Source organism: Haemaphysalis longicornis, unplaced genomic scaffold (genome assembly GCF_048455015.1).
Source record: "Haemaphysalis longicornis isolate Haplotype H1 unplaced genomic scaffold, Haemaphysalis longicornis Haplotype H1 scaffold_2, whole genome shotgun sequence".
NCBI lineage: Eukaryota > Metazoa > Arthropoda > Arachnida > Ixodida > Ixodidae > Haemaphysalis > Haemaphysalis longicornis.
In genome coordinates, this window is record NW_027526295.1 from 164,241,241 (window position 1) to 164,264,902 (window position 23,662).

Here is a 23,662-nt window from a genome sequence, read left to right on the forward strand (position 1 = left end):
CTGCATCACAGAGGGATTTCGCTCTGATCACGAGCGGCCAACAAGACCTCGATTTAACAGCGAAGCTGTTTACCAAATCGTAATTTTAAAAAGGCCGTGTCTAGAATGCCATCCTACGGTCTTATAAGCACTCCACTATATCGACGTCCGCCGGCGTTTCGGGACAAAATTGCCGCGTCTGGCACTACATCGCTCTAGATAACGTAAAGCTAGGTAACTGAACCTAAACACAACATAATATAACCTAACGCACACAAAGAACTCATTTAAAACACCAAAACTAACCTAATGAATAAAAATTACAGTTAAATTAAAATAACAACAACAACTGAAGCAAGAGCCGGTCTCGAACCACCGTCCTCGGGGTACAAGAAGCCAGGACGTGTTGGATGGTGCCAGCCTAATCCTAAATATTCGAATGTCGTCGGACGGCCCTCTAGCCCTGCCTGCAGCGATCAGCTAGAGTGCCGTCGGACGGCACTCTAGACACTGCGTTTTAAAAATGCCAAGAAAATGCAGAGCGCGCACACTTGAGCGCGTGCTTCGCGGCGACCGCCCAGCTGTTAGCAAAACCAAGAAAATGCCATGCGCTCGTGTGTGCGTGCCTCGAGATGCTCGCCCAGCGTCCGCGACGCACGTTTGTCAAGCCAAGCATACAGACTTAGGGAGATGAGCCAATATTGCGCCCCCCCCCCCCCCCTAAAAAAAAAAACCAACTGAACGTCCGCCGTAATCGCGGCAACACTTGCTCGGAACGAGAAAGGCTTGAGCGTTCGCCGCAATCGGGGCAACACTGGTTCTGAACAAGAAAGGCGCGTCATAGCGTACGCCCCTCCAAGGTGATGTGCAATGATTATCACTTCCAAAAAAATGAAGCAAACTCACACTTATAACAACATTGACGGGTAAAGGTCGTTGCGGAAGCGAAGAAGCAAATAGGCTGCAATCGTGGACTTAAACCTCCATGATGGTCATGAAGGCTGCGTACAGCTTCGCTACCTTCAAGTCTTACAAGCGTTAGTCTGAGCTTTCTTCATTTTTTTTTGTTGCGACACCACCTATGGGGAGCTTATTTAGGACGAACAAATAACAGAGAGGTGTACGCCACAGCAAATCCAGTTGCGCCGATTAGCTTTAAGATAGTAAGGTGTTATAGAAACAATTATTACCGAGGAATTTTGGGCCCTAGGTTTGCCCTTAGAGGGTACTTTATATCGAATACAGTTGTGCTGCGGAAGAATTTTAAGTCCCAAAACGAAGTTGCGAGCGAAAAACTATGCTGAGTAGGGAACAGAAAGCCGTGGCTATGTCATTAAAGGGTTCTTAACCGTATACACTGCTGCACTGCAGAGCAGCTTATAATTCCCAGCGCTATTTAGCAGCAAATAGTTGGGCCGTTCTTTTAGCTGAAAATTTGCCCTGTCAAAAGGAAAATAAACTAAACGAATTTCTGCATGTGTCACGATTGAAACATCCATGATTTTTTTCCTAGCTTCAAAAGTCTCGACTACTTCTGTTGGCAGCGCTCTTAAAGAGCTGCTGTTTCCACCCAGTTTTTACTTGACTCTGGTCGTCTGGAGGAGGCTGAAATTGTTTTGACCTTACGCGAAACTGTGTTCTTAGTGTACATTCGCTACAGGCTGCAACTTTTTGTGGGCGATTGTCTTTCTTCCCGATAGACCGCGCGAGGCACATTGTTCGAAGGGGCGCTTTGTAAGGCTTCGGTCGAAGCGGTGGTTTCCTGGTATAGTGGCATAGTGTCACTCACGAGGCATTAACCGGCAAGAGAAAATGTGTGTCGCTTTAAAACCTTATTTGTTTTTTTTTATCGCGTAATGTTGGGAGCGTCTATTGTTGGTGTTTGTACCAATCGTGTTAATCATTTTCAAAACGACACGCGATATTCAGGCAAAGTGGGATGATCGAAGTTTCATACTACAGTGGGCTGAATGACAGTGGGCGGAAAGCTGGAATGACAGCTGGAATAAATGAGGAATGTCATACGCATTCCTAAACGTCGCTTCAGGGGTGCTGCTCATTGAGTGGACAGACCGCTCCGCATAGCATGGGTACAGCGTCACTCTGCGAAGCCTATAAAGAATGGGACGAATGCATCGTTAGCGAATAATGGATGGTCTAAAGTAGTCCTAGCCTTCTAGTACGGCGCGCGTTGAGGCACTGATGTAGATTTGACGTGCGGTAAATTTTGTCCACTAGAAAGTAAATCTAAGCACTGAGTCTGGCACAACTGACGGGCCTACGCAAGCTAAACTCGGCAGGCCCATTAGAGAAACATTCGGTAGACCAGCCGCTGACGAGTAAACGAGTGCATGGTCAAGTTGCTTCGACGAATGCGCCAAAAAAATATCAACAAAAGGAATTGTTTGCTTTTCTTCTAGAATTTCCTTTTGTAGGGGAAAGGTTCTTTTTGTCACCTGTTGCTAAAGGTTACATCTTTCGATTCACAGCCGCGGCGGCCGCTTTCCTGATGGAGGTGAAAAGCGAAAACGCCCGTGTGTTGGAGATTTCGGCGCGCGTTAAAGATCCCCAAGTGGTCAAAATTAATCCGGAGCCCTCCACTACGACGTGCCTCGTCGCCTGTGAGCGGCGGCGCATTAAACCTAATCAATAAATCAAGAGAGTTTATATCTCAGTAAAACGACAGTAAAGGGTTGCATCGAAGAAATTTTGACGTTGTGCTGTTCGGCACAGATAGATAGAAGCAACTTTATTTAGTCGCCTGCGCAAAAATGTACTGGAATCAGGTTTTACTGGGGCGCAATGACATATTACCTTCACCGCTGTTGAAAGCCTGCAGGTACCATTATTCGGCACGCAAAAGCCGCTCTTCGCGTTCTTTAGCTGAAATGCTTCTTTGTGTGACCTATCAAAATATTTAAAAAAAAACGTGCTAGGCAATCAAGCATGTCATTCCTTGCGGGAGTCGACCGGTGCCTCAATTTAGTTGCCCGATTGGAGCTGGTGCCTTTATAGCAACTGGCCGGAGTGCACTTTAGCAGCGGCTTCGTATACACAGTGGGCGTAAAAAAAAGCGCAGAAAGAAGTTTAAGTGTCGAGCCACTTAGTGGCTTCGCACTTCGCTGTCGGCGCTGTCCGTCAGCTGCTTATTTGAGAGACGGACGAGAATGCTTTCATCTCTTCCGCGTCAAACCGGCTGTTGCCTGGCAGGGTGAATTCAATGCCTCGCTACGCGCCACCACGTTTTTGCCCTTTCGCGATGTGTTCACTCAGGTACATCTGCGGTCACCACCTATGTAAAAATATAGGTCACGAAGTTACGTCGTTGTTGTTTGTGGAATATACTGCGCGCATGGATGTGAATATCCTATAGTCTGAAATAAAAAAAAAAAAAGAAAACCGCGCGATGAGCAAAAGGACAGCTGCGTTTTAAAGCTGCAAACATCTGCGGAAGAATTAATTACACTTTTGAAGCAATGAACAGACCCGCCGCGGTGGCTCAGTGGCTAAGGCGTTGCGCTGCTGAGCACAAGGTCGCGGGTTCGATTCCCGGCCGCGGCGGCTGCTTTTCTGATGGAGGCGAAAAGCAAAAACGCCCGTGTGTACGAGATTTCGGCGCACGATAAAGATCCCCAGGTGGTCAAAATTAATCCGGAGCCCTCCACTACGGCGCGCCTCATCGCCTGCGTTGCGTCGGCGCGTTAAACCCTACAATCAATCAATCGAAGCAATGAACATCCAGCGATTTTCCCCGCATTTCCAAGAACTACTCCATTGTCACGTATACCGATGATCACACCAATGTGCTCCTTTACTTCCTGTTGCAATCCTGATTATAACATTTTAATATCTCTGCCATCATTGCACTACTTATGAAGCGTTTGTTGTAGGCATCTGCGTCGAGTGCGAAGAACGAAATGAAGCTTCAACGTCAGTCACGCCCAATGACGTCATTTCCACTGTACGGAAGAAGCGTTCTTGAGGCCTATTTATTATTGGGCAGGGTGGAACACGTCCGTCACTTTTCCGTCCCGACAACGCTTTTCAACCAAATGGTTCCAGCGCGGACGAGGTTCGTTGCTACCGCATGTACCCGGGCAAACCGGAAGCGCGCGCGAGAGAGAGACAGAGTGCGGTGACGCTCTTTAATGCGAACTGGTGAGGTCAGCCCTGCGGGCGGCAGAAGCGTTGCAAGCTGGGCGAATTCGAGAGACATATTTGTGGATCATCCCGCGGCTGTCCTTGTGTTCAACTTCCTCTGTCTTCGTTGAAGTTCGCGCTGGCTGCTGAAGGGAGGACTTGCTTGGGGATACACTTATGTGGGGTGAATGTTGAACGTTGCGGGTACAGCAGCAAGGGAAAATAAAAAAAAAGGTCAAAAATGAGATTCAAGGAAATGCTGCTAGCAAAGTTCGTACAGAAACGAAATTTGAAAAGGAAATCGTTACGGTATACGCTGAATCAAAATAACGAAAAATGGCACAAATAAAGGGAACAACATAACTTGAAACCATAAAAAAGATAAGTATAAAAATCACAGCGCGAACTATAACATTTTTCAGGCATTTTGTTTACGTTCTAAAGAGGTTTTTCCTATTTAGTCCCGTAGGAAGCGAAGCAAAGTTTTATTTCCCAAGGATGTATCATCACCATTGTCCCAGGGTCCGAGAATATGACAGAGTTTCATCCTGCCTCCACGTTGTACGCGAGACAGGGAGCTCGCTGCAGTTTTTCGCGCAGCATCAAATCAAGGCAGCGCATTGTGGTCTCACGTACGGCGCGAATCGGGCACAGTGGTGAATCGTCCCAGCCTATTTTAAACTTAAAACTTCGAGTAAACGCTACGTTCATGCGCATTCGGTGCAGTCCTCCTTCACACCGCTTGTTGAGGACGCGTGGAAAGCGTAATTCACAGCGGGGTTGAATGTGTTGAAGCCACATAACCTGTAGAAGAACGAGAACATGCCCAAGATGAGTCTAAAATATATGAGGGTACCTAAGCACTCGTTATGAGTTGTGGATTAGAAAGAGTGAATGTCCAACTGAACGCCTGAAACGCGTTGTTTACCCCTAACGTTGTCGAATAACTGTGTAATCTTGCTGCCTGAATCGTTTCGCGTTGCAGTCCAACCTAATGCGTTCGAGTGGCTTCGATCTGTCTCCTACGCGTTGCACCGCACCTCGTTCCTGCCGCCGTGTAATAGGAGATTTGAAAAAGACGGTGAATTTCGCCACTTGTTTTTCCGCTCCCTACATCTGCAGTGCTGGCAAGGGCGACCATTTCTCGGTACTGCGGAGCCTAACTGGCACTGTGGAACGCACGCGTGGAACGCACTGTGATATGAAACGCCTCCGAAGGAGCCATTTTTCTGTTAAATGCGCTGACAACACATTTTTCGCTCACTGGGAGGCTTTCACCTTAAGAAGAGGCTTGCGCTGTCTTTGGTAGTAGAGAGGGGAGATAAAGCGCCCCCGTGTAATTTCTACGTGAACCGGTAAAAACGCAGCGAGATTGCAATACCGACGATAAGCCAGGGAGCAATGGGCAAATGAAAGGCAAGTTTCGCCAGAAGTCACGGGCGTACGCTTGCATAATGGTAGATTTCCCTTATTAAAAATTAATGAATTTTCGTTTACACAAATTCGTTAGCCTAAGGCAAAAAAGAATACCTACCTCGATCGACCAGCAAAATACTCAGCAAAATCGCTTCATTGGCTATAAAACGAAATGCTCACAGCTTGCTCAAAGATAAGCGTGGTTTATTGGAAAAACGTTTTAAATGCGGAGCATTTCTTAGACTCGCCTGGTCCTCCGTCGTTGATGGCGGCGCCGTCCACACGCTCACTGCGCATGCGCAACTCTCCTCCTTACACCCAGAGCTCCGCGATACTACACTATAAAAAAAAGAAATAGTCAGCGGCGCCCGGTTTCGATCCCACGACTCTCTGGCCGCAACGGGAGCTACGCGGTGCTCTTCCCACTACGCTACAAATCCTTTTTTTTTTCTTTAATGCCGGTCTTCGACACAACACAGAAACAGAAAACAAACTTATTCACATGAGCAACTCCAGCGACAAGCCACCAACCTATATGAAGGCTGATGTCTCTCTAAAATTCCCTAAGCGTAGTCAAGGGTTCTATCCTTGACAGCCACTCAGGAGTGCATGCCTTGCGCTTCTGGACTTCTACGTACTGGAATATAGACTCACGAAAACATTGCCGCGTAGGGCGGGCGTCCACATCACCGTGGATCCAGGCCATGCGCGAGCGCCATTCCGGGACAGGAGCAAGTGCTACGAACGCGCCTTATGTCCTTGACTCATTCAAACTACGTCAAGAAGCTACTGATACAACGAAGGCACGCGAAGCTGAACGTCAACGGAAACGACGAACTGAAAACTTTAGAGGGGGATGCTGAATTTCCCGTAGGAAAGCTGTGGCAGGAAGCGCCACGCGCCTTGCAGCTCAACCAGCCCCGTCCGCAGCGCCTCTGATGCTGATTGTGGCAGGATGCCCCTAGGGATTGGCCAACCAAAGAATCCATCACGAGATAGGTTCGCGTTCAACCACCGTCGTTATCTTCCCGTAGGGGAACCGCCGAAGAAGAAGAAGAACGAGAAGACAAAGCTGCGAAGAGGAGGGCGTGTACATTGCTCTCAGCCGGTGCACCAATGTCAACAACCTTTACCTCACCAAAGCTGACGGAGACTACCGATTCTACCACAGAGACAACATCGACAAGAACATGATGGACGAGTTTCGGTGCCTCGAGAACCACCGCCTACTCACCGTAACACAACAGCACTTGCGTGCCTTTGCCACCGGTGTGGACCCGGACGCGAAATTTCCTCTGGCGCTAGTAAAAACCAGATCACTCAACATAACGGCAAAACAATGGAACCACACGGAACCGCCACGATGCTTCGCATCCTCATCAGGGTTCCCCACGGGAAGATGGTGTAATTTTTTTATTAAGCTATCGTGGGCTTCCAGTCGATCTCTTGTCGTTGCACTTCCGATCTTCTGGGGCTCAGGGAGGCGAGAGGGGGGTGGGGTCCGGTTGCGAGTCGCTAGGCACCCAGATCCTCACTCCCAGATCCTCACTCCAACTCCGAGCACGCTCGGCGTGCTCGGAGTTAAGGACCTGACAGCAACCAGGATACCATGATGAGAAACATGGGCTAAGATATTGAACTGGTGACCGGACCCATTGTTCATATGTCCAGCTTTGAAAGTTGAGTGGGCGGTACAGGGGACCCAAGTATCGTGCGCGCGGCAAACGGCTACAAAGATGTACTTATAACGAACGGTTACGAGGAGAACATGAGAAAGCGGAGGCAGAGATGAAATGGTTAACCAGGTTCTGAGCCAAGATTACTTAGGGAAACATGCTGAGACCGTTAAAAAATCGGGGCGGGCCAAAAAGTAAAAATAGGAGTGGAGACACGCGCACACCTAGACTAGCTTTTCGAAAAGGTGCTAAAAACGTTCCGTAGGTTCGCAGTGTCGAAAAAAAAAAAGAATGCGAAGATAACTTCGGTCGCTGCTTGTGAGATTGACGGCCACAGACAATTTCACAATATTGCTTGCACCGTGAGGGGCGCATCTTCCGACCGGCCGAGCTTGTTGGAAAACTCGTCTTTCTCAAGCTTGAATTGGGGGCAGCGAGGAAGTGGCACTCTCGGCGCCCTTTTCTGCAGTGCACTGCAGCAGTGCATTGCAGAGCACTCGGCAAATACCATTCTCCGTCCTCGATTCTCGAAATACCATTCTCGATAGGCTGCGGCCGACTGCGTTGCCATTCTCGTAACGCGGCCACTCAAAATATTTTCGGATTGAGAACAAGAGACAGTAATTGTAGATGTATCAATTTGTGCGGGTTGCGTCGACATGCTATTATCTTTGGGATGTAGTATATCAACAGTAGAAGCAGCTATAGCAGTAGTTGTTACCATGACAGATGATAAAAAATCCCGGGTCATCTCAACTGACATGGGGAGGGGCGAAGCATGCAGTGGATAAGCGTTTTTGCCAATGGAGATGATTATACAGCTTTGCTTTAAAAGTCTCTCGTCTTTGAAGCACGAAGCACTCTAGCGGAGGCGTAAACGAGTGTCCCGGTCTTTTTCTAGTACGCGTAATGTTCTAGCAGGAGGCGTAAACGTGTTTTACGGTGTTTTCGTGCCATGAATACATGAAACGACGGTTACGACGACGACAACGACAGAAGGCGCCAACAGCCCCATCCCCTGAGGTGCTTCGCCCCTAATAGTAGTAGCTGTTGTAGTAGGATGATCGTGAGGTTTTTAATTTTTGCCTCGCATTTGATGTACGACTACGCATTCAGCACTAAGTGGTCCCTGGGCTACCCCGTCGTGAAGCCTCATTCACAGTTGCACAGTGGTCGATTGCAGGGACAAGGACTCCGAAGTCTCGAGTTAAGGAAACCTAGGAAGCTCGTGTCATGGCATTGACCACGGCCACATCACTCGAGGCGATGTTTAAGAATAATGACCTTTGCATTTACTTCTTTTCTTTGCTCAATTTGCAATTCCTTGAAAACCAAATCTGACGTCATGGGTGTAAATGGGAGAGTTATCTTAGTTCTGGACCCACGTTCTCGCACGGTGCGGGTGCATTAAGGAGCGTAAGTGGTTGCATGACTTCGTTTGTGGCAGGAAGCGCCACTGATGTTACTGATGCTGTTGCCACGGTTACGCTCAGGACACTAATGAGCCACCAGCAGCAACCAGCAATATTTGAAGTAATTGCTTTTGTTCTGAGGAGATTCACGGAGAGAATTGAAGCGAAACGGCAACCAGTGAACAATCGGGGTAGGAGAGTGGCTACCGAGAGACCGGATTAGAAGTAGGGGACGACACGGTGGAAGTTCCAAAAAATTCGGAGGCAAAGGACGGACCCGGGCAGCGCCGGACGGGAGAGATCGGAAGGCGGTGGGAGAGGCCTTCGTCCTACAGTGAGCTCTACATGTAATGATGATGATGGGTTACGTTGCCAGAAATATTCCTTGAGAACATGATACCAATTACATGCCAGAAGCATGAAAGTTGGACGAAGGTGTAGTATATCTAACGTTTTCATGCTCCTTGTCACTTGGGCAATTTTCGTATCATTGATCCTGTCTAGGGCGTGCTTCGTAGTGCCAGGGGAAAGTTTTCGTTTTTATTGGCAAAACCTAAACGCGAAAAAATATTCGTCTGTCTGTCTGTCTCTCACTCTAATCAACTATAAACGTTGCGAGTGAGCATGCTCACCAGTGCGTTACTTACCCTTTGGGAAATGGTGGGTAAGTGATTGGAGGGGGGGGGGGGGCAACGGGAAGTGCAGAGGGGAAGGAAAAGAGGAGAAATTGTACACTGAGAACGCGGGGAATAAAGGAGGAAAGGAACGAAAGGGATGCGGAAGGAGGAGGAGGAATAAACGTTTATCTTGAGCGTAACGGAAGATGGCGACGCTGTTCACTCGCGCGGGCGGACTTCCTCGTAGAGATAGGACGTCCGCCGTCGGACGACCTCATCTAGCTGGAGATGAGGGAGGGCCAAAGCTAGTCTTTAAAGCCGATGGTTAGCCAGGATGTCGTGATATCAAAATGGTACGGAGAAATCTCGTTTTGTGTGGTCGTTCGCGTCAGCATCTCCCAGGGATTCCCAGAGGATGGGCGCGCGGGCAGAGGCACGAGCTACCTCGTTCCCTGGGAGGTATGCGTGACGCGTAGTCCACACAGTGTAGTAGTAGTAAACGTTTATTGGAGCAAAAGGGAAAGGGAAAAGGGTGGTGGTGAAGCGTCCCTAGTCCAGGCTCGACCGGGCCGACTCAATGGCCCGAGAAACCAAGGCCCTCTGGCGGGCCGGGTCCGGGCTGGTCAGCTCAGTCTCCCACTGCTCCGGGGTGGGGAAGGGGGGTGGGTTAGGGGAGTGGGGACAGGAGTATACGAGGTGGAATGTGGTGAGTGGGGTGTCGCAGTGTTGGCATTGACGGGGGTAGATAGTGGGTGCGATCTGGTGGAGGATGACGTGGTTGTAAAAGGTACCGGTCTGAAGGCGACGATATATTATGGCTTGCTGGTTGGTTAGGGAGTGGTGTGGAGGGGGGTAGACTCGGCGGGTAAGGGTGTAGTGGGACAGAAGGGCATTGTACGTGTTATCAAGAGGAATTTGGAGGAGGTCATCGTTCGTGCGGGGTGATGGGATCACTTGACCATCGGTGGAGAATGCCCGGAAGTGCAGAGCTCGGGCGGCGGCGTGGGCCGCTTCATTCCCCGGAAGGCCGGAGTGTCCGGGAGTCCAGACGATCGTAATGGTGGTCTCGTCAGGTAGACGCTGGAGGAGTGGAATGGCCTGGGGTGGGGCTCGGCATGCCTGCTGTGAGTCGGAGACTACAGTGATGTGCGGGTGCTTGGCATGGGTGGTGGCTGCGAAGGCGATTGCCAGAGCTTCTGCCGTCTGTATTTTCTTGGTGTGCGTGGTGACAGCCGTGGAGATTCGGCCAGCGTCATTTAGGGTGACCAAAGTTGTGCGTCGAGCGCAGGAGTCATAGGCGACGTCAGTGTAACGGACATGGGGGTCATCTGCTAGCTCCTTCATGAGATAGCGGACCCACGCTTCCCGACGGCCTCTGTTGAAGGTGGGATGCATATGTCGTGGTATGGGGGAAACGTGGATACGGTGCTTGATGGTAGTTGGGAGGCGTTGTGGTCGGTCTTGATTTAGCGGTGCAGGGTAGCCGAGCGTGCGGAGAACGGAATGGCCAGTTGGCGTTAAGCTGGGGCGTTGAAGTTGGGAGTTTCGCTGAGCCTCCACAAGCTCGCCAAGGACGTTGTGTATGCCCAGCTTGAGCAGTTTGTCCGTAGAGGTGTAAATGGGGAGGCCAAGAGCCGTTTTGTATGCTTTACGAATGAGGGCTTCAATTTTAGCGGTTTCTTGTGGTCGAAGATTGAGGCACGGTGTGGCATAGGTGATTTTGCTGATCAGGAGAGCTTGGACCAGACGACAAATTTCCCATTCAGTGAGGCCGTGATGTCGGCTGCGGATTCTGCGGATAAGATGGGTTAGGCGAGTAATGGATGTCTGGAGTTGCGGAATGAGCGCTGTACCCGTGCCGTCCCGATGGAAGGGGACGCCGAGGACGCGGAGGGTGGTCACGGAGGGGATAAGGTCGCCTTGAATTGACACTTCAGGATCAGGTGTGGGAGGAGGAGGGCGGCCACGTGATCGGGCCCGCAGGATGAGAAGGGCTGATTTGGCAGGTTCACAGGTCAGGCCCCTGGGACGTAGGTAGTTGACGGTGGTGTCTACAGCTTTTTGGAGGGCGTCTTGCTGTTCTCCACTGGAACCAGAGGTAGTCCAGAAGGTAATGTCGTCGGCGTATATGGCATGTTGAAGGTTGGGTATTTTGTTCAGAAGAGTAGGTAGTTCAAGTAATGCGATATTGAAAAGTAGGTAGATATTACAGATCCTTGCGGTGTCCCTTTAGGGGGTGTTCTGATGATGGCCGAGGTTAGACTTCCGAGCTTGATAGTAGCCGTACGCTCTCGGAGAAACGCTGCAACGTAGTTGAAGGTGCGAGACCCGCAGTGGGTGGCGTTGAGGTTGTCTAGAATCGCTTGGTGAGTAACGTTGTCAAATGCGCCTTTTGCGTCCAGCGCAAGGATGGTGCGAGGCGTGGTGCGGCTGAGATGGTCTAGCACCTGCTCCTTAAGTTGTAAAAGAATGTCCTGCGTTGACAGTTTGGTGCGAAAACCAAACATTGTCAGTGGGTATAAATGCTTTTCTTCGAGGTAGTCGGTGAGGCGGTGATGTACAAGTCGCTCGAACAGTTTGCCAATGCATGAGGTAAGGGCGATCGGACGTAGTGATGTTAGCGAAACAGGTTTGTGGGTCAAGGATGTCGAGGTTACGAAGGAGGCGGTTTGTAATACGATCTTTGCCAGGTGTGGTGTTACGTTCCAGATTAGTTAATATGGCCTGTAATTCTTCCATGGTGAACGGGGCGTCGAGTGCAGGGTTGGGATTGCCGGTGTAAGTCTGGGTGGGGGGAGAGGGGTAGGTTGCGGGCGCGCCGAAGAGGTTCGTCTGAGCTGCATGGAGCAAATCTCTCGGGTGAAGAGAGCTGTTTCGAATAAGCCTCTGTATTTGGTGGTTACTTTGGGTACGGGAGGTGGTGCTGTCAAGTAGGTGGCGAAGTAGGTGCCAGGTACGTTTAGAGCTTAGCGTGCCTTTGAGTTGGTCGCATAGCGAGAACCAGTTCTGCCGATGAAGCGTGTAGGCATATTCCTTCGCTTGGATAGAGAGGAGGGCAATGCGTTTCTTGAGTGTTTTATTGTGGCGCTGATGTTTCCAGCGTTTAGTGAAATTGCGGCGCGCCTCCCAGATATGTAGCAGGTGGCCGTCGACTGCTGGGTGATCGTTGGTAAGTGTCACTTCGTGAGTGTAGCGCTTGAATTTTTGTTCCAGTGCCTCCGTCCAGGCATTGAGATCATCCATAATGAGGGAAAGGGCCTTGGCGTCCTTTCTGAAGGAGGGCCAGTCTGTTAGTTTGGCAGTGCCTCTGCTGAGCGGTTTCTTGTGCACCGGTAGCTGTATGGTGATGATATAATGATCGCTGCCGAGCGTTTCCGAGTGACAGGTCCAGTTGGTATGAGGGCAATTCCGGGACCATGTGAGGTCCGGAATGGTGTCACGAGTGACACTGTTGCCAATTCTAGTGGGCATAGAAAGGTCACTTTGTAACACAAGGTCGTGGTTGTGTGTGGCTCTGATTAAGGCTGCACCTTTTTTTGTGGCCCGTGGGTAACCCCAAGCAGGGTGAGGGGCGTTGAAGTCCCCTAGGACGAACAGGGGATCACGTTGCGAGATTCGAGTGGCAGCGTGGAGAAGTTCCTCGATCGCGTGGAAGTTCTGTCTGGGAGGGCTATATATATGTTTAGGATGTACGTGCTCGGGTGGAGTGGTTGACGGGGCAGCAGTTCGACAAACTTGTTGGGGATGTCCTGATCGAGCGAATGCGCCTGGGCAGGAAGGGAGCTGTGCACCAGTACTGCCGTCCGATGAAGGGTGTCTTGCGTGTAGGTTTGGTATCCAGGAAGAGTAGGGTGAGGAGTGTCTGTTTCTTGCAGCGCTAGGACATCAGAGTGAGACAAGGTGAGGTAAAGTGCTAGCTGAGATCTCTTGTTGTTGTAGGAGCGACAGTTCCACTGTAGTATGGAAAGTCGGTCGTCTGGTGGTTTAGTCATAATACGGGTGATGCTTGGATTTTGTGGGGAGATGAGAGGAGTGAAGTGATTCTGAGATGCTTCGGAATGCTAGTTCTAGCTTGGCCTGTCTGTCAGTGAGAGTCTGGAGTCCTTCGCATAGCGGGGTAATCATTGCTGTGTGTGATTCTGTGATCTGTTTGACAGTTTGAGAGAGTTTCTCTTCCATGTTGGCGAGTATTCGTTCCAGGTCGATGGATGGTGGTGGGGAAGGGGGCAGGGGTTTCGCCGCAAGGTTTTGGATTTGCTTGGTGATTTCAGAGAGCTGCTGGAGGACCTCGTTGGTTTTCTGTTGGATGTGTGTAATGACTTGAGCGAAAGTGAACGGGGAGGCAGGTGGTGGGGAGTGGGGAGTGGATGGAGCAGAAGGAGAGTGAGAAACTTTGGCTGACCAGCTTACCGGTTGGATGTCTGGCTGGGATACTTGTGGCGGTGGCCGTCTTGTTTGGAGGGGGTGCAGGGTCGGAAAGTCCTCTTGAAAGTCGAGGGGGCTGTGCTTCGAGTTTGGAGTGGTTGAATCTTGGCGGCGCTTAGGAGCGGCAGGAAGGTGGCGTTTTGGACAGTCCTTACTTGCAGTGATATGGGGCGCGTTGCACAATTTGCATTGGGGCTGGCAGGTGTGGTCCGCAGCTGGATCTGAAGTATCACAATTCGTGCACAGTTGTCGTTGTGGATAAGGGCAGACGTCTAGCCGATGGCCCATCTCGCCACATTGCTTGCACACTTGAATGACACGCCGATATGGGCGACATCGGATCAGTCCACACAGTGTGAATTCCACGCATGATGGGTCGTTGAGTAAGGATCTTGAGGGCAACGGAAGCTATGCGGCCCATTTGGTAATGACGGCATGCTGATTGCGAATCAATCAGGATAGTGATGTATTCGAGCTCTGGGTGGGGAGGCCAGGGCAACGGCAGCCTCCTCGGCAGCGTGTATGTTGGCCGTCTTGGGGGTGAGTGAAGAGAAGAGGCTGCCCTTTCTGTCGACCGCTGTCAGTGCATGTGCTGTGCTGTAAGGTAAGGTAGGGTGGAGCATCGGCATATCGTGTGTCCGAGCGGGAGCCGTATTCGGAGTGTAGGTAGGCGACACGATCTCGTCGTTGGCCTCGACTATCGGTTCGATGAATATGAGATGGGGTGGGTGACCCAGTGATCTGGGTGTGGGTGTCGGGAGGAGTACGTTGTAAAGGGAACTAAAAGAGTCGGTGCAGAGCAGCCAAGTCACCGTAAGACGAAACGGCCGGTAGCAGTGAGAAGCCTTTTAAATTGGGTCGTGTGTGCGCATCGATAAGTTCTTAGAGAATAGAGAGTTATATAGCAGAGCGGGAAAGCGGTCCCGGTGCTGTACCCGGTACACCTGCGCATGCGCACAACCAGTTTCTCCGCCTCTGCGCACGCTCAGTTGCGCCGGTCGCCTACCGGGTACCGTACCGGGACCAGTTCACCGCTCTGCTATAACTCTCTAACCGAGCTGTAAGAAGCTTAGCGTTGGCTCAATGTTTGAACAGGGAGACCAAGGGAAATATTGAACGTTTCGAGAATTAATGCATCTATTTTGCTGTGCTCGGCTGTTGTCATGGCGAGATATGGGGTACTGTATATGTGAGGCGACTGATTAGAAGGGCTGGTCCAAGAGGGATAGTAACTTGGTCCTTCAGGCCGTGGCGTTGGTGGTTGACGCGGCGCATGAGTCCTACAAGTTGCGAAATTGTTGTTTGAAGTTGTGTGATGGTGGCATGACCAGCGCCATCTTGCTATATTTGTGGGCCGAGGATCCGGAGAAAAGTAACGACACACCCGAGGTGTCGTTAATTTTGTCAGCGGGGTTTCGTCCACTAGTGCGGGCTCGGAGATTGAGGGCTAAAAATGTTTCGCGAGCGAAAGTTAGTTCACGGGGGGCGAGGTGGCCAAGATTTCTATCGCTTATTGTAGGGAGTCTTGCTGTACCCTTGGTAGACCTTATGGTTAACTCGTCTGCGTAGTGAGCGTGATGCAGATGAGTTATGAGTTGAGGAGGAGTGAAAGGCCGAGAAGAGTACCGAGAAGTGGAAGGCTGAGAAGAATATTAAAGAGTAATGAGGATATGACGGAGCCCTGTGTGCGCCTTCTGCTGCGGGGGTGAAACATGTGGAGCTCTGGGAGGGCCAATGTCGATTGTGGCCGCACAGTCAGTGAGAAATTGCGGAACATAGTTGTAGGTGTTTAGGCCACAGCCGGTGTTCTGGAGGCCGGCCAAAATGGCGGAGTGAGACACGTTGTCAAACGCACCCTTCACGTCGATGGCGAGATCAGCACGAGGAGCGTTGGTACTGATGTGATAGTGGACTTCCTCTTTGATTTGGAGAACGACGTCGTGGGCCAAGAGATGGGAACTAAAGCCGAACATTGTGTGAGAAAAGAAGTCTGCATCTTCCAAGTTGGTAGAGAGTAGGTTATGAATCAGGTGCTTGTAGAGCTTGCCTAAACAGGACGTCAGGGATTTTGGTCGTAGTTAACCGAATGATATTGGTTTTTTCGGTTTCGGAATTAAGGTGATGTCTGCATGACGCCGTTGCGCAGGAACGGTGCCATGGGTCAATTGGGTGTTGAAAGGAACGTGAAAAAAAAAAACTATGTTAACGGGCGGTGTATGCACGGTATCCGGAAGGGAATGAGCTCCCAGGTGAGCTCGAAAATATCCCCAGTGCAGTTCCTTCTCTTTTTTTATTAATTCGAACGGCTTCATCATCATCAATGGTGATGTGGAGGGGGAAAGTATGGTTGGAGAGGGGAAATATGAAGCGGAGGAGTAAGGTAGGGGCAGGGGTATGAGGGGCAGGGAAAGAGGGAGAAAATTAAAACAAGTCTGGCGGAGAGGGTGCAAAAGAGAAGTGGTAGAAGAACAGCGAAACAGATGTAGAGGAGTGGGAACGAGCTAATAGAAAGTATGAGGGGAAGGAGGAGTGAGGGGGGAAAGGATGGAGGGTGGGCTATGATGAGGCGAGTGGGACGAGGGAGAGAGAACTAGAGGAGAGGTGGGAGAGAGAGAGGGAGGTAAGGACAAGAATGCTTGCTTTTGCGGTATCTGCAGTGTTGTGTTCAATGGTTTACCAAAAGCTGCAAGAGTGAAGAGGTCACCACGTCAAATTTAATGTAAGCAGGCATACACTGACAGCTCTTGAACACAGCTTTGCCTCAAATTCAGTGCTTGTCGCTTTCAAGTAAGCGTTCCTGGCGTTGCGAGGAGAGGAATGAAGCGATGCCGTACTAGGAGCGGCACTAATAGCGCTTTCAATTGGGCGAACAGGAGCACTTCTAACTGCACCCAAAGTGCTCTCGCGAGTTCTGGCGTCTTCCAGTGGTCGGGCAGGAGCAGGGCCGTTGTGTTTCATTGGTCGAGGAGGAGCACTTTTTTGGCGCCGAGAGCAGCCGAGAGCAGTTCTCGGTGCTCCGTCGCCAGCGGCGGAGTAACAGGGAACGCCGAGGAAGTCACATGACCTCTTTTACGTCATTTCTGGTTTTATCCCCGGGTGGCGGAGGAAAAATGGCGGAATCCAGCAGCCACGATAGTCGCTCAGTGCGTACGGCAGCAGCTAAGCGCGGGTGTCTCGACGATGCTGCTACTTTTAGATGATGAAAGCACCACAGATTCAAGCGCAAACTCATCATCGGACAGCAGCAGCAGCAGCGACGACGACGACGATTTGACATTGCATGAGTTTATGTTCGAGCACCTGTTCACCCCGCCGGAGCAGCGACCGAAGGTAGAGTCGTATCTGGAAAAGACGGCGGATGCTGTTATCGTTCGCAGCTAATTTTTGGGAGATACGATGGTGACCCTATCATGGACATGAACATCCGTTCGGCTTCTTCATTCGTCGCCATGCGGAAGGCAGACACAAAACCACCGGCACGTATCTGGCAAAACTGGCGAGGATCTGTGTGCGGAAAACACGAGCGCGCGAAATGCTCTGGGAAGCGAGAGCGGGGAAAGTTTGGTCACATGACTCTTGACATCACGCCCTCCCCCTCTTTTCACTGCTCCCGGAGCAGCGCGAATGTTTCATTCGCGGAACGAAAGCACACGTCCCCGTTACTCCCGTGTGCTGCTCTGGCTGCTCGCTCCACTTGCTCCTGTTCTCCCAATGGAATTCGCCATAAGGTTAGCGGCGGTAGCCACGGGAGAAGACTAGCCATCGTTTCAGGTACGGCAACCAGTCCCGGTACGGTAACCGGTACACCTGCGCATGCATACAACCAGTTTTTACTATTTTGCGCACGCGCAGTAGTGCCGGTTGCTTACCGGATACCGTATACCTGTACCGGTTCTCCGCTCTGGTATAACTCTGTGTGCACCGTGTTACCGTGTGTACCGGGACCAGACTGCGCATGCGCCCGTGGGCACGGCTAAGAGGGCCACCCCTCACCGGAACGGATGCGCGGGCACGGAAAGACGGGGACCGCCCATCAGCGCAACTAAGCCAGCCTACCAGAACGACTGCGAACATGCTCAGTCGGGTCCCGGTACACACAGGGCCGCCTCGATTTACCAGTCCTGGACGATCCGCGGACTGTCCGAGGACTGCGTTTGGACCGGAAGCCCTATAGGAATACATGAGAAAATCTAGCGCCGGATCGCGTCTCGGGCAGTCCGCGGACGATGCGGGACTGATAATCGAGGAGACTCATTGTATGATAAAACTCTCTGTTGTCTCACCATCCGTATTTGCTAACATTCACCTCTCGCGGCCAATGTTCGTTTTACCCACGGATTGCCCTTCATTCGAGGGACGACGTGGGTACGTGAACGTCCGCATAGATGGCGCTAGTGCTGTTGCCGACCTGGACGCGGCTGCCGTACCTAATCACCGCACATTCATCGCGAGGAGGCGGTGTCGGAGCAGTCTTCCGTCGCCTTTCAGAGCGCGTCCGTGTGATTAGGCGGGAAGGCCCGCGGCGCCGCTCGTACATCTAGCTGGAAGCGCTTCCGTTTGACCCGAACCCTCGGCGTTTTATTCTTCCGCGGAAGGAGGAGAGCCGGGGCATGACCAGGCGTGACGAGAAAATAAACACGCTCGTCGTTCAATCGCCATCGAAAGTGGCGTGAAGACGAGTGCGCGCGTCCGGCACGGCGATTCATCACGCCGCGCGCGACCTGACCTCCGATCATCCGTCCTTCTCCCATCCCGGTGCGTCACCACACAGGTGAGAAGCCGCGAGCGCTGCGTCAGTCCTACGTCGCTTCTCGGGGAGTCCACGTCACCGACGAAAGTTCGCACTGTCCAATGTCTGGAGAAAGGAACAGCAACGGGCGAGCGTTCCTCGAGAGGCCCTTATAACCGGTAGGCCACGTTGCCCTGGAAGCCGCACAAAACAGCGACAAAGCAAGAAAAGCCGCGGTTGCCCACAGGCGGCGCAACGACTAGGAAGTCGCCGTTTGCGGCTGTTTGTTGTTGCCTTTGGCTGTTTACGTGTTTGCTGAGCGCGCGCCCGATTTTGTACTTTGTCAGGAAGGAACCGCTCGGCGTGTTTGAACAGGCGGTCAATCGAATGGGGCCAGCCGACTCGCACTGTCTTTGGAAAGGAACCACGAGAGCCGCTTTGAGGAGCCGCATCAGGCGCTGGCGGGGAAGGAGATACGAACCGACGACGACATGTTTGCCTTAGCCCGCTTCGATTGGAAGCGACAGCTGCGTGAGGCGAGGAGCGAGTGTGCAGGCGCACTTGTCCCTCCGAACACGTCGACGCGCGAAAAGTATAGGCGCTGTTTTAGACAACGCCGAAGGTGGCGCTGCTGTGTTCTCGAAGCCAAAGCCTTCTAGAAGGCTTTGCTCGAAGTCACCCCGTCCTTCTCGCCATCATTCCTTCCATCGTTCGGTGTTGGTTTTGGCTGTTCTCATTCCACACATTCGTCCCCGCACATTTTTTTTATTTCATTGAAATCAATGTTTATTCTAACGTATTCTATCTTTTTTCTACTTTAGTTAGGAAGGAAGTACACAGTCGATATCTTCTACTCTGCCTGCTGCAGACACACACGGCCCAATCGTTTAAGCGCACTCAGCGAACATTTATAGACGCGCTGTGTTTGTTTAAACACCTGCTCGTCTGCCCTGCAGAGATATAAATAGGTGACGTGTACACACTTCGGCAGCACTGTGTGAAAGTGCCGTGTTTGGAAGTGCGACGTGAACGAACATAAGGCGTTTATTATAGGCGGCGCTCTTCCACGCGCCAGCGCTGCAGTATTCTTCCGTGTTTAACAGAAAAGAAAACCTGAACCTCAACTGTTATTCATGTTGCCGGTGTTCGTCACTTCTTTTTAATCGCTGCGTGAACGCGTGCGCAGCAATGGACCCCTTGCTTCCTGTTTGCTCTCCGTGCAGTAACCGCGGCATTGCCACGTTCCTTTCAAGCGAACCAAGTCCATCAAGGAGGGTAGAAAACAGGTCCTCTCCAAAGCGGTGTTTTTTTCTTTTTTCTGTTGTTAGGCCTGTTCACTTCACGTGCAGACAGCTGTGTAATTCCCGTGCCACAAGGAAAATTTGAAAGGACAGTAAGTGTCACCGAGCCTTCAAAGGTTATATATTCTATAGCTCTATAGGCGTTTATTCGGCAAGCAAACAGACTTTGTTTACTTACAAGTCCACAAAAATAAAGCAAGAAGCTTCCTCTTTCATCTCTCCCACGTCTTCCTTGTTTTATTTCTTGTGCAGAGTAAGATGTCACGAATCGCGCGCAGAACGCAACTTCGAGGAAGTATGCATACAGCTGGGCTTGGTGGTTAAGGGCATTGCGCTAAGCTCGATATCACGGGTTCGATTCCTTGATGCGTTGTGAATTTTCTGATGAAAGAGTTCCCCAGCTTGTCTAACTGAGTTAGCAAGCCTCTACTGCGAGGGACCTCATGGTCCACGTGTATCTTATTAAAGCCTATTCGCGACAGTTTCCAGGTCTATTGATTTATAGTTTGCAAGCAATACGTGAATGATTCTTATCTGCTGCCTATGAAAAATGAGGGAAACTCACACTAACGCGTAAAACTTGAAGGTAGCCTAGCAGTACGCAATCTTCACGACCATTCCGACGTTTTAAGTCCACTATTGCAGCCGATTTACTTGTTCTTCGCTATCGCAACGACCTTTACTCCATCTGTGTTGCTACGAGGGAAAATAAGACGCAAATCGAAGAAGCAGAACGAACGGCTGGAACGCGCACACTTAAACTAGGCGCGCGCAGGTGCGACGTGTACCCTATCATGTGTTCCGTGTCGAGCAGGGGGCGTGATTCCTCTCCCCACAGTCACAGCGGAGTGATTAAAAACCCAACTGCACTCAAATTTTGCCTCGACCAAATTTATTTTTAATGTGTAGTAAGTACCACCAAATCAGATGGGACATGAGTGGTACCCCCGTGAAACACCTCGTTAATGATTCAGAAGCGTTTAAAAAAGCTCCGCCGCAGACCACACTGCACCTGTCGGTGGATCGCGTAAACAGCCATGACGCGCCTGTGACGCTCCGGCCGGCCGGGGCTTCTTTCTCTGGCTAGCCACGCAGCTGGAGAACCGGTCGAGCTCTGCTGCGAACGCTTCATCCATGTGCTGCCCCGTGCGCGCGTAGAGCTTGCGCGCAGGCTTGCTCCCGAGCTGCTCACCGTCTGGCCGCTCGCTGGACGGCTGCAACTTCACTTTAATGGCCGCGCTCTTCTCGATTTCGGTTTCAAGACCGCCGATTTTCGCTGACCGCTTGCGGCGTTCACGCGTGTATTTCAGCTGTGGTATTTTGCATGTTACTTTCTTTTTCAGCAGACTATATGGAAATAGTGTTTTCAAGAGGTCGAAATTTTTAGTGCGGTTGGCCTTTAAAAGAGCCATGAAGACAAAATAGAAGTTTGTTTTATTCGAAAGATTTCGTGTTTTGTATGTCCTCAGCGCTGCGCAGCAGCAAATGATGCCGTATTCACTGAGCAATTCATCAATTTAGGTTAAAATTTTGATTCTCCCGCCAAATCGTGTGTTTTGGTGACGCCAGCAATGAAGTCATAACGGCGCGTATACAAACAACATTCGACTGCGCCATTCGGCTCTGCAGCCTTGCTAGCCGTCAAACCTCCCTAATGGCTCTAGCATACCCAGCACTCCACCGTTGCTTTGTTTTTGACCGTATTTACACCTGGCGTGCTTTTATTTTGGTAGAAAGTAATCACTTCGTGAAACATGGGGTATGCTTGACAACAGGGTAACGTAAAGCAAAGTCGCTTACGCCAATCGGCCAGCGTCGTATAAGACAACTCCACAGTGTCGGACTGCTGTGCAGCTAAAACAAACATAGTGCTCCCAGTACCAAGAGCAGTGCGCATGGGTGCTTCTATGTTAATGTGTATTTTCGTAACTTTTGTTGTTTACCGCACCATTCTTTCTGCTGTAAAATTGATATGCATTACATTTAGGCGTAAATAGCTGGTTAGGCAAGCTTATAGGCTCTGCCAAATTTGCGTTTGCTTTTGCCGGCCTCCGCCAATCGCAGAGCAGGTTGGTATGACATCATAGGTTCTGTTGCGGGAAATGAGCTGGTGGGTCGCATGACCATTCCCTTTTTTCCTAATTATACAGCTTATTTGAGCGAAGTTTACGTTAAAAATGGTGTCAGTATGATTCTAACAAGGCAATCTTTTGAATGAACCAAACTTGTGTTTTGTCTTCATGGTTCCTTTAAGCCTTTTTACTCGGGCACTAACTTACGGTCGTAGCAGAGCCCCACGAAATCCGGTTTTAGGATGCGGGCAACGAAGACGGGGTTCCCTACGATATGGTCATGCTGTTGGGCCTCCTCACCATTTGTCGTCCACGTATGGCCTGGCTCTATATACGGTGACGTAGACGCGAGGCCGACAAGACAGTATTTCATAGAGAGTATCTCGCGATTCGGGGAAGTGCAAAACTCAAAGGACTGCTTTCCTGAGTGGCTGTCAAGGGTAGAACCCCTGATGGCATTTAAGGAATTTTAACTGGCAATGCCAGCATAAGTCATATTTGTAACCCTACGTGTGATTTTGTATATCTTTTGTGCGCCCATTATTATGTAATGTCGAAGACTGGTAATAAAAAAAAGCCTTATGGCTGAGTGGTCTGGAGCCTTACAAAGAACAGTCGCAGCCGAGTGGGCAAGATGGCTGACTCTAACTCCGTAGATCTGCCAGGCATAGGTTCGGCTACTCATGCGACCAGTGATTTCTTTTCTTTGTACTGTTCCACTGAGTTTTGTGAAACGCCGGAATCAACGAATTGCTAGACAGCTTCGCAAGCTCATCCGACCCACCTGTGCAATTTTATTAACAGGCAAGCTGTTAAACAAATCACTTGTGTTTGGTGTCCGCAGTTAAAAATGCCCAAAAAAATGCCAAGCGCTCGTGCACGCGCGCCTCGAGCGCACGCTTGTCAAGCTAGCATACCCACTTAAGGAGATTGGCCAATATTGGGGGAAAAAACAACCAAAAAACTCCAGCGTTCGCTGCGTACCTCGATGGCACGTTCGTCAAGCCAAGCATACCCGTTTTCGGGAGATTGGCCAAGATTGGCCGAAAAAAAAACTCCAGCGTTTGCCGTATCGGGGAAACACTTGCTCGGAAGGAGAAAGACACGTCATAGCGTACGCCCCTCGTTCGTTCCTCCTCGTGTCATCGTGCGCATGCGCTCTGTAGCGTAGATGAGCCGCGACTTGAAGGTCGAAGCTGCTGTAGGTGATCATTGACTCCACATGGCCCGGTCTATGCGGAAAGTTTGCACGTCCGAGGAAGACGCCGCGTTTCGAGAGGCTCGGCGTGCAAACCATCTCGAGCGTCGAAGATCAGCTTCGGCTGATACACCGGGCTCAGATGGCTGGATGCTCCTACAGGGTCCTGGACTGAAGAAACAGACCAGTTGGCTCCTTTCCTTTACTAAAGCTTACTCTCTCTCTCTCTCTCTCTCTCTCTCTCTCTCTCTCTCTCTCTCTCTCTCTCTCTCTCTCTCTCTCTCTCTCTCTCTCTCTCTCTCTCTCTCTCTCTCTCTCTCTCTCTCTCTCCGCTAGGGACGATAAGTGGCGCTTGCAGAGCGGCGTACCAAAACGTCGACCAAAACGACCAGCTCACTCTGACCTTGCTCAACATAACTTAATTTATTGAAATGCCATGCCACCGACGTCAAACCCGACACCACGATACTAAAACTGAACTTCGCGTCCGTCAATGATCCCCTGCAACAGCTTCGCCATTCAGGGAAGCTTGCGCGTGAGGGCAAGCTTCCCTGAATTCTTGGTGTCATAAGCAGTGGAACAGTAAATAGACTCTGTAGGGGCCTTCTGATAGCTTTCACGTTTTTGACACTTCCCATACACCGAGCCATAGGGCGAGGCGGTAACTAGCCTCACACCCAGGTGACGGGCAGTCTTT

The 23,662-nt window shown here is 50.8% G+C and overlaps 1 protein-coding gene across 1 annotated transcript in view; it reads right to left on the reverse strand.

The window, feature by feature from the left end:
• LOC144169427 (transport and Golgi organization 2 homolog) overlaps positions 1-23,662 on the reverse strand; it is a 67,441-nt gene that overhangs the window by 13,842 nt on the left and 29,937 nt on the right. The window lies entirely within an intron of this gene.